Source organism: Rana temporaria (assembly GCF_905171775.1).
Source record: "Rana temporaria chromosome 2 unlocalized genomic scaffold, aRanTem1.1 chr2f, whole genome shotgun sequence".
NCBI lineage: Eukaryota > Metazoa > Chordata > Amphibia > Anura > Ranidae > Rana > Rana temporaria.
Genome location: NW_024404411.1, coordinates 447932 through 465139, shown reverse-complemented (window position 1 = coordinate 465139; position 17208 = coordinate 447932). Strand labels below are relative to the sequence as shown.

At 47.9% G+C, this 17208-nt stretch overlaps 1 protein-coding gene across 2 annotated transcripts in view; it reads left to right on the top strand.

Moving 5' to 3' along the window:
• The window catches only part of LOC120921577 (zinc finger protein 605-like), a 39777-nt gene that overhangs the window by 10566 nt on the left and 12003 nt on the right, over positions 1-17208 (top strand). For both annotated transcript variants that reach the window (XM_040334078.1, XM_040334079.1), the window contains exon 2: positions 73-171. The gene's annotated coding sequence lies outside the window, so the exon portion shown is untranslated. The remainder of the gene's footprint in view (positions 1-72; positions 172-17208) is intronic.

Genomic DNA, 17208 nt, shown 5'->3' with positions numbered 1-17208 from the left:
GAGAGAAATACAGGAAATACCAGTGTGGGCGTGTACCAAATGTAACGTTGTGTATTTTTTTCCTGTTTTCAGCCATTTTAGATCTGGTTCCAGGAGGTTCAACAGCTTCTCAGTCTCCATCTTGAACACACGGCCACCAGCATGAGATTTTCTCCATATCACACCACACAGGTAAGTCAGGTATATATCCTATTCATGGTACAGGGCTCCTGTCCCTCTATAGCAGTGTTTCTCAACTCCAGTCCTCAAGGCTCCCCAACAGGTCATGTTTTCAGGCTCTCCATTATTTTGCACAGGTGATTTGATCAGTTTCACTGCCTTAGTAATTACCACAGCCATTTCATCTGAGGTAAATCCTGAAAACATGACCTGTTGGGGCGCCTTGAGGACTGGAGTTGAGAAACACTGCTCTATAGACATTTCAATCATCTGTAATCGGCTCCTCCTCCTTGCGTTTAATGATCTGGGTATACTGTGTGTATATATATATATATATATAGCGAGAGTATTTCCACACATTGGCCGGGATTCAGAAAGAACTTACGCCGACGTATCTACTGATACGTCGCGTAAGTCCATGGATGCGCCGTCGTATCTTTGCGCCGTACCCACAAACCTAGATACGCCAGAAAATAGGCTTCTTCCGACCAACGTAACGTTCCTACGCCGGCGTATCGTGGGTACATATTTACGCTGGACGCATCTGGCGCTCCCATTGATTTCCTATTCAAATATGCAAATGAGGGAGATACGGCGATTCAGAAATGTACGTGCGCCCGGCGCAGTGCACGTAAGTTGTACGTCCGGCCTAAAGTTACCCCTCATAAAGCAGGGGTAACTTTGCACCACACTTGCACAGGTCAGCTGGAGAGCAGCTCCAGCAGCACCGTTACGGACAAGCTGAGCAACCACACTTGCAGGACAACACATCTGTATGCCAACATGCCAGGGGCAGCGGTGGTCATAGCACTACTGCGTCTACAGGCACGGAGGAGGGCACGGGAGAGGATCTACCGAACGCGCATGAATGTCTTTGGCATGGGGGATTCGGAGGTGTATCGCATCTTCAGATTAAGCCCTGCTGCCATCCTGGAATTAGCCACAACCCTGCATGATGACATCACCAGCAAGACACGCCGCGTACATGCAGTGCAGCCACTGGTCAAGGTCCTGGCAACACTGCATTTCCTTGCCAGTGGATCTTTTCAGCGTATAAGTGGAGTCGTGGCTGGGATGTCACAATCCACCATGAGCAGATGTGTGCACCAGGTTGTCCCCGCAATCCTCAGACACATGTCCCACCATGCATGAGATACGAAGAGAGGAAATGGATAGCCGCACTCCAATAACCAAAAAGGTTGTATTTTTATTCAAACGAACAGCAAATGCATCACTTCACAAGGTCACAGCAAAGGAACAGGGGAACAGCCGACGCGTTTCACACTGAGCTAGTGCTTAATCATGTCCCACCACATCATGCACCAGTGATCGGGCACGCCCCCCTGAAGACGTTCTACCAAACGAAACGTACGTCGGAGGCGGACCCGGTCACGTGACGTGCCCCCCCTGCCCCCCTGCTCGTGGAGCTGTTAGCTGGGACGCCAGGCTATGCTACGGTGGTAGCATTAGAATCGAACGACCCACACACCAATCGTACCGCAAGCTAGCGGTGACACGCTTGCAGTCCCAGTGCCGGGTAGGCACCCCTACAGTAAGAGGCCAATTTGGCTGTTTGTTTGTTTTTTCTATTTTGTATTTTAATCAATTTTATCAAAGCAATATCACACTATTGGCACCTCCATTGCCTTTTTTTTCATATCCTAACTGGAATTTCCTGGGACGAGGCTAAGATCTGTCTCCTGTTCGATGTGTATGCAGGCACAATCCTGCATAGGCTCATTTGACTAGCTTTTTAACTAAACTAGTCTATCTCCTCTGGTAAGCGCATCCTTTTCTCATCAGCACAGATAATGGGTGTTTAAGAAGACTGGAATGTGGTGGTGGTATTTTCCTTTTCTCACTAAAAAGCAAGATTAAATCAACTAAGAAGAATTCCTTTCACCTTTTTGTGACACCAACTTTCGTGACACAATATTTGACACAAGATTGGGACTTAATGTCATGTGCTCATGACATAGAGACATTTATGATGTTTTGCAATTTATTTTAGATTTTGTATTTATTTATGGTACAATCTTCTTTTACAGGATCACTTTATTTATCTATTAGTAATTTATCACTGAGTGGTCTAGCGCCCTCTATCTAAATTTTCATTCATTACAATCAGTATTGTTCATGAGGTGCAGCTTTTTTAATTTTTCTTTGTAATTTATTTGTATTCCTTATATATATATATATATATATATTTTTTTTTGGCACTGAATTTCACCTTTTGTCCTTCTGTATCTTGCTGGTCGTGCCACTCTGTGCCCCATGGAGGCATGCATTGTACTTGGAGGTGGCATCGATGACAATTGCCTTCTCCTCAGGACTATAATTTTTCTTCCTCCTCTCCTTCCCAGTCACTGTTGCAGACATGACTCCAAAGATAAAAGTACTAACACCAAAAACTGCTGGTGTACTTTTGCGCTCAACGGGCGCATGTCCGGGTGTATTTATGCACTGGGCATAGGCGGTGGGCCGGCGTATCTTAGGGGTTATGCCGGGCGTAGTTGTGAGCATGTGCAGAGGGGTGCAGGCCAGACGTCCACGTCACAGCACATGTGCCAGTTAAGATACGCCTGACGTAAACCACTGCGACAAGCTCGGACCATCATTTGCATGGGGTGACGCCCACTTACGCTGGCCTATGCCTTCGAAAATATGTTACGCTGGCGCATCTTGGTGAGTAATGGCTTTCTGAATACACTGCATGCCTCTCCACGCTGCTCCGGCATAGTGTAAAAAAGATACGCTACGCCGGCATAAATATGCGCCAATGTATCTGAATCCTGGCCTTTGTCTCTGTCGGTCACCCTGATAAAGAAGGTCACCACTCTCTGTAAACATTGATGGAACTTTTGTGCTGATCTGGGACTTCTGAATCTACTTCTCGGTATCAGTGTTCTCTTCATTGCTGGACATTAAGGCTGTGTTCACATACATGCAAATTGGACTCTGGTCCGGACGCACCTGGAGTATGCCGTCCAGTTCTGGGCACTAGTCCTCAGGAAGGATGTACTGGAAATGGAGAGAGTACAAAGAAGGGCAACAAAGCTAATAAAGGGTCTGGAGGAGGAATGGAGGACATTAGTGATGAGGAAAAGTTGTGAGCAATGAACGTATTCTCTCTGGAGAAGAGACGATGAGAGGGGATATGATTTCAATTTACAAATACCGGACTGGTGACCCCACAATAGGGATAAAACTTTTTTGCGGAAGGGAGTGTAACCACTTGCCGACTGCCGAACACAAATATACGTCGACACAATTACATGGGTAGGCAAATGGGTGTATCTGTACGTCCCTTTAATTTTGTCTCCCAGCGCGCGTCATGTGCCTCGTGAGTGTGCTAGAGGTCCTGGGAACTCAATGTTCCCGGGTGGCCCGCGATTGTGGTCGGCAAAGGCAGAACAGGGGAATATCTTTCTAAACAGGCTATTCCCCTGTTCTGCCTAGTGACTAGGGTGACCACATTTCCAAACTACCATTCAGGGACACCTCCCCCTTTCCCAAAATTCAGCTTGTGCTGTATAAGGATGTCAGGACCTGGACTTGAACCTGGGACCTCTTCTCTGTCCGGCATTGTCTTTTCCCACTGAGCTATATGAGATGCTGGACAGTTCCCTGCCTGATCTGCTGGATAAACCTATCTGATCCATTAGACTACTCTGCTTGGTGTCTTGATTGCAACTGAACCTTGAACTCTTTGCTCCTCCCACAGACTTCCTATAAAAGCCTTGTCTCAGCACTTCCTCTTTGCCAGGTTATTGTGCCTTCCCAGCCAGTGCCTTGTGATTTGTCTGCGCTTCTGCCATTTGTATCTGCAACTACCTGTGTTTGACCCTCGGCCTGTTCCTGTACTACTCTGATGCCTGATCCCAACCTGCAACCACCAGTGTTTGACCCTCGGCCTGTTCCTGTACTACTCTATTGCCTGATGCCTGCTCTGCAACTGCTGTAGCAATTGGCCTTCGCGCCCGATGCCTGATTGTGACAAAGGATGAGCTCCAGCGTGTTCACATGGTACACATGCAGAGTCCGCCAGGAAGTCCACACGGCACTGCACTAATCACAGGCAGGGAGACATTTCTCGATCTTTGCAGCCGAGCATCGGGACAATGTCTCCTTGCCTGTGATTAGCACAGCGCCGTGCAAACTTCCTGGCGGGCTCTGCACGTGTACTATGCGAACACACTGGAGATCATCCTTAGTGCTGTAACACAGCACAGTCATTTGACACAAGAGGCGGGATTTATGATTTCTCCAATCACAAGCAGGGGGCGGGGAATGTGCTCCTCCAGGCATCCCCGGCCAGGACAAGTACTGTCAGTGAGTAAAGCAGTGATGTGGCAGCCTTTTTTGGGGCCATCAGATCGGCCCCGGGGGGGTGGCTGTGTCAGTTTCATTCCGGAACACTGTATTGTCCTGGAATGAATGTGCCCGGGACAGACCTGCAAAATGCGGACTGTCCCGGGCAATCCGGGACACTTGGTCACCCTACAAGTGGGCAATGAGCATGTGTTTGCCTTGGTTCAGACTGGGCCGCGAGCTGGTGTTTCATTTAGTTTTCCCCTCCAGAGAGAGGTGAATAATGAAGCTAATCAACATATGGAGAGCAAAGTAAGAATCAGACTAATTATTCACTAGATGTACAAGGTTCTCCAGCATGAAGTAACTATTTACTATCTCTGCCATCATTTGGACAGAGGCTGATATTACCTTTGGTTCAGACAGGACCTGGAGTTAGTGTTTCCCTTTGTTTTTACTGGGTTAGGATTTGGTGTTTCCCTTGGTTCAGACTGGGATAGAGGCTGATATTACAGTTGGTTCATGCTGGGATGGGAGATGATGTTTCTATTTGTTCAGACTGGACCAGCAGCTGGTAATTCCATTGGTTCAGACTGGGCCAAGAACTGGTGTTTTTCCTGGTTCAGATTGGACCACAAGCTCATGTTTCCCTTGGTTCAGACTGGTTATAGAGCTGGTGTTTCTCTTGGTTCAGACTGGGATAGAGGCTGATATTACCGTTGGTTCATGCTGGGATGGGAGATGATGTTTCTATTTGTTCAGACTGGTTATAGAGCTGGTGTTTCCCTTGGTTCAGAGTGGGCCAGGAGCCAGTGTTTCTCTTGGTTCAGACTAGGCCAGGAGCCGGCGTTTCTCTTGGTTCAGACTAGGCCAGGAGCCGGTGTTTCTCTTGGTTTTCACCTCCAGGGAAAGGAGAATAGTGAATCTAGAGGACATATGGAGAGCAAAAGAAGAATCAGACTAATTGTTCACTAGACATACAAGGTTCTCCGGCATGAAGTAATGATTTACGATCTCAGCCATGAGTTGGGCCGTTACTCTCTGTGCCAATATATGGATTGTTGTGTATGAACGCCTGAGACAGTTGTAATAGAGATCCGTTGATCTCCTCGGCTTATACCAGTAGCTGTCTGTTAAACCGCAAGTTCCTGTTCACGTCTTCACCAGTTCCTGCTTCTTCTGAGATCCTCGAATATTTCCTTTTAGTAAAACTGACTTTCCTCTCCAGCAGTCTATATAATGATTTGTGAGACGGAGAATGGAAGGAGACTACGGACACCGATGTGTCTCTCTGGGGTTACTATTCACAGAATAAGATCTTATAAAACACGTAAAGAAGGTTTTCTGTAAGATCTGACCTCGGTGTGAGTATTTAGGAGAGAAGTGCCGATCATTACAGCCGTTGCCTGGAGGGGAAGGAGAGACGTGAGGGTTGGTGGAACCCGGACTGCAGAGTCCTGGAAGCCGGTGCTTGGATGTAATGTGTGAGTACTCCTGGGAGAGACGGGGTTAACCATACACAATCCGGAGGATGGGAAGGATAGACCTCCATTCATGTAGGGGGCAGTACTGGGCTGAGAACCTCAGGGGGCCCTGGAACCTGTATGTTATGTGGGGACCCAACTGCTAATAACGGCCATGAGAAGACAGCCCGGGTACCGCCCACATGGGTGTCACCACTCCGATATACCAACAACATGGAACATAAAGAGAAGACAAAGGTTGGATTTAGGACCTGTCTTATCATCTTTGTAACATCATTAGGAGGAAACATTATGTATATCTCTTTGTCATGGACCTTGGAATGCGGAAGTGTTCCTCCTTGAAATCTGTTACACAGTGGGGGGTCTTCTGCTCTGTCTTAAGGCTCCAGACGGCTCCATTGTTCTGTGTCTGGCTATTGTGTACATTTATTGCCCCCTGGGGCTTCTGTCTCATTACACATAACAGTCCTTTTAATCAAGCTATCGGACCAATCCCTGCTGACTCATTTTCAAGTCCCCATTTGCATGGCTACGAGGACCTGAAGGAGGACTCCATGTACTTTACAATTGACCAATAGGAAAGCGGTTGTTGGGGGCGGGATGTTCCAAATTCTGTATAAAAGTGTGTTGTGTGCTTCCAATAAAGGACTTCCTGTTTTGAACTTACATACAGCCTGCCTGGTGTTTGCTCTAATGGATACCAAACGGCACATAGCTGTAGTTCGGATCCCGGAGCCTTGGATGACCGAACCCTCAGACGTTGCAATCTGCAAGCTGACTCAATAGTAGCAGAGGAGTGTCGGGAGAGCGGAAGCGAGCGAGCAAGGGTCTTGTTACACTTCTCATCTTAGTATTATGAGTATGTGTGTATGCATGTGGAGGACTACAAGTCCCAGCATGTCCTGTATACATTTTATATTATACGCAGGAGGACTACAAGTCCCAGCATGTCCTGTATACATTGTATATTATAGAGTGGAGGACTACAAGTCCCAGCATGTCCTGTATACATTTTATATTATACGCAGGAGGACTACAAGTCCCAGCATGTCCGGTATACATTGTATATTATACACCGGAGGACTACAAGTCGCAGCATGTCCTGTATACATTGTATATTATACACAGGAGGACTACAAGTCCCAGCATGTCCTGTATACATTGTATATTATACACAGGAGGACTACAAGTCCCAGCATGCCCTGTATACATTGTATATTATACACCGGAGGACTACAAGTCCCAGCATGTCCTGTATACATTGTATATTATAGAGTGGGGGTAATTCTTGTCTGTGTCCCCCCCCCGGTGTGTATGAAGGTGCCCCTCCCCATGGAGGGTGTTATCTGGAGAGGGCGCTGTCCTAGGAGAAGCTTTTCCTTATCTTGGGGAGTCAGACTTCCCTGTGAAATGTAGAAGAAGGTGGAGGACTCTTCCTGATTGGTGTGTTGGTCGGGGGGGTGTGTCCAGTGGTGGGAGGACGGGGGAGGGGGGGTCTCTTGGTGATGTGCAGACAGCAGTGGAGGGAAGATTTCCCCTCTGAACACAAAGATGTCACTTTCCAGGAACAGCCAATAAAAGTGCCGCCAGGTAAGTGTAAAATATCGGAAGATACAATGAAAGGCGTTATAAAGGCAGAAGGTGCATTCTATGCATAAAGATACAAATCCTTCTGTGTGCCCCTCCCCCCCTCAGCCCCCCCACTACTTACCTGAGCCCTATCTTTATCCAGCGATGTCCACGAGTCTCTTTGCTGTCTGAGACTCTCTCTCCTGATTTGATGAGACACAGTAGCGGTGCCATTGGCTCCTGATGCTGTCAATCAATGTCAGTTAGCCAATCGGCAGAGGTGATTGTGGGAGGAGGTGGTGGTGGTGTTTTAACATACAATTATAAAAAAAAAGAAAAGTCAGTTTCGGTTTCGGCCTGACATTCTTTTTTATTTCGGTTCTGAAATTTCCATTTCGGTGCACCTCTAAAAAAAGTTTTAAAAACTGCCGTTTTTTCGGGAGCAGTGATTTTAAAAATGCTTAAAGTGAAACAATAAAAATGAAATATTCCTTTAAATTTCGTACCTGGGGGTGTCTATAATATGTCTGTGAAGTAGCGCATGTTTCCCGTGTTTAGAACAGTCCCTGCACAAAATGACATTTCTAAAGGAAAAAAAGTCATTTAAAACTGATCGCAGCTATAATGAATTGTCGGGTTCCAGCAATACAGATAAAAGTCATTGAAAAAAACGGCAAAAAAAATGTGTGGGGGTCCCCCAAATTCCATACCAGACCCTTATCCGAGCACTAGGGTTGAGCGAACCCGAACTGGGTTTTTCCTGAACCCGGACCCGAACCCGAATAATTGGAAAAAGTTTGGGTTCGGGTTCTTTTTGGCGCGCTGCACGGCAGCCAATCGCCATTCATTTTACTACTGTGACTGGGAACTGATCACAGCCATGCCTACTTATGGCATGGCTGTGATTGGCCAGTGCAGCATGTGACCCAGCATGTGACCAGCCTCTATATTAGATAGAGGCACACAGCACAGATCGTCACTCTGCTTTAGTTATGAAACGGAGAGGCTGCTGCTGCTGCTGCTGCTGCTTAGGGACAGTGTCAGAGAGGTGTATCCTGCTTCATAAATCTAAACAAGCACTATTTATTCCTGTGACATCTGCTGTGCTTCATATAGTTTAGGAATTTTGTTCAGCTATAGGGACAGCAATCTATAGGTGACTCTGTATATTTCAACAGCACTGCACCTGCCACCACCTGTGCACCTGTGATACACTGTGTTTGTGTCCAGTACATAGTTGAGGGACAGGTTCCAGAATTTTTCCTATAGGGACAGCAATCTATAGGTGACTGTATATTTCACCAGCACTCTACCTGTCCCCTGTGATATACATTGTTTAGGGCTGGGTTCCTGCTTCTTGCTATAGGTGGAGAAATATATAGGTGAATCTCTGCCTATTTCACCATATTACACTATTTTTGTATTTAAAATTTCTCAAAATTAGGGCAAGACCCTAAATTTGAGAAATATGAGGAAAACGTCAAATAAGGGACGTGGCCGCGGTCGTGGTGCTGCTGGTGGAGATCCTGTTACAGGGAGAGGACGTGGTCGATCTGTGCCAGCTACAAGCACAAGTGAAACACCTTTCTCAGGTGCGAGTAGCCGGGCCTAATCCAGCTCTACGAATGTTGAGGCCAGGAGCAGAGCAGGCGGTAGTAGATTGGGTTGCTGACAGTGCCTCCAGTTCCTTCACATTGTTTTCCAACCAGTCTTGTGCTGAAATCTCAGAGTTGGCGCCTGCAGCCGATGTCCACCATCAGTCTTTCACCTCACCCCCTTGCAAATCAGCCAAGCAGTCTGAGCCCCAAAGCATGCAGCAGTCTCTTCTTCTTTTTGATGAGTCTGTTAGCATGTGTTCCCAGGGCCATCCACCTAGCCCAGCCTCAGAAGGGGAAGAGATTGAGTGCACTGATGCCCAACCACTTATATTTCAAGATGAGTACATGGGGGGACCATCACAGCACGTCTTGGATGATGATGAAACACAGTTGCCAACTGCTGGTGCTTTTGCAATTGTGCAGACCGACAAGGAGGGCAGTGGTGAAGACTGGGTGGAAGATGATGTGGAGGACGATGAGGTCCTCGACCCGACATGGAATAAACCTCATGCAGGTGACCCGTGTAGTTCGGAGGAAGAGGCGGTGGTTGCACAGAGCCACCAGCACAGCAAAAGAGGGAGCAGGGTGCCAAAGCAGAGCGTCCGTCCCCTAGACAGTACGCCTGCTACTGCCCAACCCAGCAAGGGACCGAGCACACCAAAGCCAGGTCCAAGTGTAGTTGTTTTGATCACTACACCAAGGAGTTCCCTAGCGTGGCAGTTCTTCACACAATGTGCTGATGACAAGACACGCGTGGTTTTCACATTGTGCAATCAGAGCCTGAAGCGAGGCATAAACGTTCTCAACCTGAGCACAACCTGCAGGACCAGGCATCTAAGTGCAAAGCACGAGCTGCAGTGGAGTAGACACCTCAAAAACCCAGAAAGGTCTCTGGCTCCTCCTGCTTCCTCTTCTGCATCAGTCTCTGGCCTCTCTGCCTCTTCGTCCACCTCTGTAGTGACAGAGCCACCTGCCATCCCTCAATTAGCGGACCGGCAAGCAACACTACCACCTGGGTCACCAAACATCTCCACAATGTCCCATGGAAGCATTCAGCTCTCTATCTCCCAAACACTGGAGCGGAAGAGGAAGTACCCCCCTACCCACCCGCGATCCCTGGCCCTGAATGCCAGCATTTCAAAATTACTGGCCTTTGAAATGCTGTCATTCCGTCTGGTGGAGACGCAGAGTTTTAAAAGCCTGATGGCATTGGCTGTCCCACAGTACGTCGTGCCCAGCCGCCACTACTTTTCCAGGCGAGCCATCCCTTCCCTGCACAAGTGGGGGACAAAATCAGGTGTGCACTGCGCAACGCCATCTGTGCCAAGGTCCACCTAACTACGGATACGTGGACCAGCAAGCACGGTCAGGGACGTTATATCTCCCTAACAGCGCACTGGGTAAATGCAGTGGTGGCTGGGCCTGAGGCGGAAGCAGTTTGGCGCATGTCCTTCCACCACCGAGGATTGCAGGGCGCTTCAGTTTGCCTCCTGTTCCTAACTCCTTCTACTCCGCTTCCTCATCCTCTACCACCTCCTCATCCAGTCAGCGTAACAAATTCACCACCAACTTCAGCACAGCCATGGGTAAACGCCAGCAGGCAGTTTTAAAACTTTCCTGTTTGGGGGAAAAACCACACACCGCGCAGGAGTTGTGGAGGGACATGGAACAACAGACCGATGAGTGGTTGGCATCAGTGAGCCTCAAGCCGGGCCTGGTGGTGTGCGATAACAGGCGAAATTTCGTAGCAGCTCTGGGCCTAGCCGATTTGACGCACATTCCTTGCCTGGCGCATGTGCTGAATTTGGTGGTGCAGAGTTTCCTGAGAACATACCCCAATATGCCACAGCTGCTGCAGAAAGTGTGGGCCGTCTGTGCGCACTTTCGGCGTTCTCACCCTGCTGCTGCTCGCCTGGCAGCACTGCAGCGTAACTTCGGCCTTCCCGCTCACCGCCTCATATGTGATGTGCCCACAAGGTGGAACTCCACCTTGCACATGCTGGCCAGACTGTGCGAGCAGCAGCAGGCGATAGTGGAGTTCCAGCTGCAGCACGCACGCGTGAGTCGCTCTGCTGAACAGAACCACTTTACCACCAATAACTGGGCCTCCATGCGAGACCTGTGTGCCTTGTTGCGCTGTTTTGAGTACTCCACCAACATGGCCAGTGCCAATGACGCCGCTCTCAGCGTGACTATCCCAGTACTATGTCTCCTTGAAAAAACGCTACGGGTGATGATGGAACAGGGTGTGGCACAGGAGGAGGAGGAGGAGGAGTAATCGGGATAATTTCCAAGGCTTTCAGGGCAGTCATTCACAAGTGGCTGCGAGGGTGGGTTCGTGCACCAACAAAGGCCAGGTACACAATTGTCTAGCAAGGGCACAGTTCTGGAGGATGACGCGGTGGAGGATGAGGAGGAGGAAGACATGGAGGAGGAGGAGGAACCATCTTCACAGCAGGATGGCATCCAGACCAGCTCATGGCCATTACTGGTGCGTGGCTGGGGGGATACAGAGGACACAGATGATACACCTCCCACAGGGGACAGCTTTTCGTTGCCTCTGGGCAGCAATGAGCAATTACATGCTGCAGTGTCTCCGCAACGACCGGCGTGTTTTCGCACATTATGACAGGTGCTGATTACAGCTGATCTCCGCTCTCTGCCGCGAGCGGAGATGACGTCACCGACGGCACTTCTCTATCCCCTGACGCGTTGCACGGCTGATCGACGCCGCTTAATCATAGGTATAATTAAGCGGCGTCGATCAGCCGCGCAACACGTCAGGGGATAGAGAAGTGCCGTCGGTGACGTCATCTCCACTCGCGGCCGAGAGCGGAGATCAGCTGTTTGTTACTACGCCTCCTGTAACCACCTGCTGTTTACAGAGATTTTAACTGTGAGTGATACTGTTTTGTTTATTAAACCCTACCCGTATATACTACACCATAGAGTTTGCTTTTTGCTTTTATTGATGGTCTGGATGGTCTGTGGACGGGTGCTGGAAACAAGCTGGGCTGTCCGGGATCCATAGCTATACCTGCTGGTCTCCATTTTTACTACATTTAGGCTTGAATAGCCTTCCTTGAGGTGAGAGGCTAGGATTTCCCCCAAGTTTGATCTGCACTACTACACGGAAGGATCGTGAATTGGATTGCAGCATCGATCAAGCACTATTCCACTTTGTTGGAAATTATTTCATTAAGCACCTTATTTCATCAAGCACTTTATGAATATATTTATTTATTTATTTATTTTTTCACTTTTAAACACAAAGTTTTTTGTCTTGAACATTATTGTTTTACCTGAACATTATTTTCACATTTACTGGCACTAATAGAGGTGCAATTTTTTTATGCATGTCTTTTGGACTATTTATTCATTTTTCACCTACACCTTTTAATTTCAATCGGTGTTTATTTAATATTTATTGTATATCACTTGTCGATATAATTGTTTCACACATTATTTATATGACTTACATTTTTGTTTGAGTCATAAATTGTTGGATTTCACTTTCATCAATATTCACTATTTCCATCCTTCACATCACAATTGATGTGAGAGGAGTCTTGGAGGAAGTAGGAGTGGAACATAATTTATTGAATACTGGTCCATCATCACACGTTGCTGTGTTTAATAATTTATTACTATTTAGTTCTATATTTGCAAGCGCTACTACACCCCCCCATTTACACAAAATGTGGAAAAGCTTTGTCAGCACGCCACAACAAACAGCACCACCAGCTGATATGGAACGTTTTAGCAGGAGGCAGCATTTCAGCAACATGGTGGAGCAGTATGTGAGCACACCCCTACACGTACTGAATGATGGCAATGCCCCCTTAAACTTCTGGGTCTCCAAATTGGGCACATGGCCTGAGCTTGCCCTTTACGCCTTGGAGGTGCTGGCCTGCCCTGCGGCCAGTGTATTGTCTGAACGTGTATTTAGCACGGCAGGGGGCGTTATCACAGACAACCGCAGCCGCCTGTCCAGAGACAATGTGGACAAGCTCACGTTCATTAAAATGAACCAGGCATGGATCCCAGAGGAGTTGTCCGTACCTTGTGCAGAATAGACACCGGGCCGGCCTTACCCAGCCATTGTTTTTTTCTGAGCTTTCTAGGGTTGCCATCTCATCACTTTCAAAGCAAAACATATTAATTACACGGGTTCTCTGGCTGATTAAAGTGCTGCTAATTAAACTCACTTGGTGCCTTATCGACATTAAATTAGCCCCAGAACCTGTGTAACTCTGTGTTCAGGTTTAAAGGGATGAGGTAGCAACCCTAGATCTTTCTCACTCTTTTGGGGTTTACCCTAATTTAAAAAATACATACATTAAAAACCAAAACCTGCTGTGTTGGCTACCTCCTCCTCCTCCTCCTCCTCCACCGCCGCTTCCACCTACACCGCCACATTCACCTCAACCTCCTAATACATATGGACCTCGTCCTCCTAGGTCAAAATGATTTTATTTTTTATTTTTATTTTTTTATGTTTTATTTTATGTTATTTTGAGTTATTTCCCTATGCACATTTATTTTAAGAGTACTTGCCATGCTGTTCCTGACATTTTGCAATTTTTTTTTTTTTGTTATTTTGAGTTATTTCCCTATCCACATTTATTTTCAGAGTACTTGCCATGCTGTTCCCAACATTTTGCAAAATGATTTTTGTTTGTTATTTTGAGTTATTTCCCTATCCACATTTATTTTCAGAGTACTTGCCATGCTCTTCCCGACATTTTGCAAAATTTGAATTTTTTTTAATTTTTATTTTTTTATGCCATTTTGAGTTATTTCCCTATCCACATTTATTTTCAGAGTACTTGCCATGCTCTTCCCGACATTTTGCTGCCATTTCCCTTAGTTTTTTAGAGACATTTTTGTAGTCAAAAGTCCGGGTCCCCATTGACTTCAATGGGGTTCGGGTCCGGGTCAAAGTCCGGGTTCGGGTTATGTCCCGAACCCAAACTTTTTTTCAAAGTCCAGGTTCGGGTCCGAACCCGAACATCCAGGTGTCCGCTCAACTCTACACCTGACGCATCTAATCCACCAAGTAGGGTTTGTCTCGGCCAGGGAGGCTAGGGACAACACCACCAAGGTGCTGAACCTACTGCACATAGTTAATAGCAATAAAACACTGTGTGTGTTTCTTGGAACGGACACTGAGAAAACGTTTGACCGGATGAGCTGGAAATTCATATTTGCGACACTGGACCATATAGGAGTAGGACACAACATGCTACACTGGATATCTGCGGCCTACTCCACCCCGTCGGCAAGGGTGAGGGCGAATGGAGTACTTTCCGAACCATTCCAGATTACTAATGGGCCCAGACAGGGCTGTCCATTATTGCCATTACTTTTCGCACTGTCCTTAGAACCCTTCCTGTGCCATGTTAGACTGAACCCGAATATCTCTGGCCTGGTGTAAGACAAATTACAACACAAGGTGTCAGCGTACGCGGATGACCTATTATTCTCCCTCACCAACCCAACCGTCTCACTCCCCAACCTGATGCGGGAGTTTGACGTATACGGTCGGCTCTCTAACCTTAAAATAAACTTTACCAAATCAGTGGCGATGGGGGTGGGCATCCCACAACCACAGCTCTCACACCTCTGGGGTAGCTTCAACTTAAAATGGACTGACACGGCCCTAAAATACCTGGGTACGCACATCCCTCCCAAATTCACCCAACTCTTCCAACTCAATTCCCCCCCCCCCCCCCCGAAAACTGTCCAAAAACTTCTGGACCAATGGGGCAGCGGCCTGCACTCTTGGTTTGGCCGCTGCAACATTCTTAAAATGTCGGTCCTGCCCAAATTTCTTTTCATGCTCCAAGCTCTCCCTATCCAAATACCTGCGGACTTCTTCAGACAAATACACTCGACCTTTATAAAATTCCTATGGGCAGGGAAAAGACCCCGCATACAAAAGAAAATACTTTCACTACCTAAGCAATACGGGGGCCTGGCAATGCCGGACATCCATTCTTATTATAACTCTGTCCATCTGAACAGGCTCTTAGACTGGTGTCATCACAAAGACACCAAACTTTGGTCACAGCTGGAGCAGCCACAGACTGAAGTTCACCTCCAAGGGGCACCTTGGTGTTTCATGGCCCTACCCTCCAGCCTCAAACGACACCCGCTGATAGGTACCACTGTGAAGATTTGCGCACAACTAATATCCAACCCTTCCTTTTTCTCCCAACACTCCATTCTACGCCCTACTTTAGGGAACCCCCAATTCGAACCGGGCATCAGCGACAAGAAATTCCGAGACCTGTGGAGGGCGGGAGTTTGCCAAGCCTGGCATTTCAGCAACAGGGGTAGGTGGAAAACAACTGGGGAGCTCTCGGACCCAGACGGACAGTACCGACTGTACTTTCTGAGGGCACTTCAACTTAGTCACTTCCTTAAACTTTTGACACCCCTGACTCCAGATACTCACCCTGTTACGACACTAGAGGAACTCTGCACAGGCACATGCGGTACTACCACGCGCACTTTCATTGATGTATAACATGCTCATAACACTGACTGAGGCTTTCCAACTTCCGAGCCTTGTCAAATGGGAGCGAGATCTAGACTGCCACCTCTCTGCCAGCAAACGACAACACATCCTTAAATTTACACATTTTCTTCCTTGTGCTCCAAAATACAGGAGACTAATTACAAAATTCTTACGTGCTGGTACAGGACTCCGGCACTATTACATCAATTTTTCCCTGATGCCAAAAAGAAAGAGGCACTTTGCTCCAAATTTTCTGGACTTACCCAGGGATACAGACATACTGGAGAGAGGTCCACAGAATAGTCCAAAAATTCACAGACTGACAGGTCCCGGACGACCCGGCATACTTCCTCCTGCACTCCACTGACATCCCGGCCGGTATTTACAAAAAATCAGTCTTCAGACACCTACTAGACGCAGCAAAGGCCTGCATCCCACTCCTGTGGAAGTCTCAATGCGCACCGACCATCGCCCACGTGGCTCAAAAGGTTGATGACATCAACCAGATGGAAGACTTTATTCTCACAAGCCAATATAGGAGTAATCCTACTCCAAGAGGTGGCAACTATGGAACATCTTTAAATTTTCAGCGGAGGGCCAGGCCCTCAGGGGGGTTGACCAAATCAACTGACGATTCACTCACTGGGATGTGAGGACCCCCCCTTGGACTGTCTGACGTGAAGAACAACAGCTTTGGGAAGGCGGCGTGGAGCTGTGCTCGCGAGTTTCCCCCCCCCCCTTCCCCCCCTTCTTTGTGCTCTATATTCACCCCCTTTCTACCCCCCCTTTTTCTTCCTCCGTCTACTGACCTTCATGTGCCCTTGGACACACTCTTTTTCCTATCTTCTATGCTCTGAATCTGTTATCTGTTCTGGAAAACACGGGGTGTCGGGCCCCTCGTGCCATGCTGTCCTGTCACCTCCCATTACTGTTCCCTCCATGGTTCCGAGGTCAGATCTCCAGATCACTCTTCTCTACCCCCCCCCCCGACAGAGCGCCCCCTTCTGGGACATGTTATCTTGTAGCTTTGTGGTAATTAGTCCTCACCAGACAATCTGTCCAAGAGCGGTCTTTATTGTCCCAGCACCTCACTGTGTCCTTTCACCCCTCACTAATCTATAAACACTGTGCATCCCAAACACTGCCCCCCCTCACATTGCTGACTTCAATGATAAGTTCCCCTCCCCACCTAAATCCCAGCCCCCCATGTACCAATATACCATTAATGTACTTATTTCTATTTATCTTACACCCCCCACCTGTGCCCACTTGGCTGTATAATCACTTCCGGACCTCCGCACTCCGATATACGTCGGCTGTTTGAAGAGGGATATCTCTGTTATGGCAGCAGCTAGCTTCTATAACTCCGGTATCCTCCTCTTCGCCGGGGGTCCGGTTTCTGATAATGGTGGTCTCTGCGGCAGATTTGCAGCAAGATCACTTTTATCGGTGGTGGGAGAGGGCCCTCCCCCTCCCGCCACTCTCCCCCTCCCGCCACTCTCCCGTGCCCTCTGCAGCTAACCGGAGCTGTCGGTAGCGGTGGAGGCAATCACATCTATCTGCT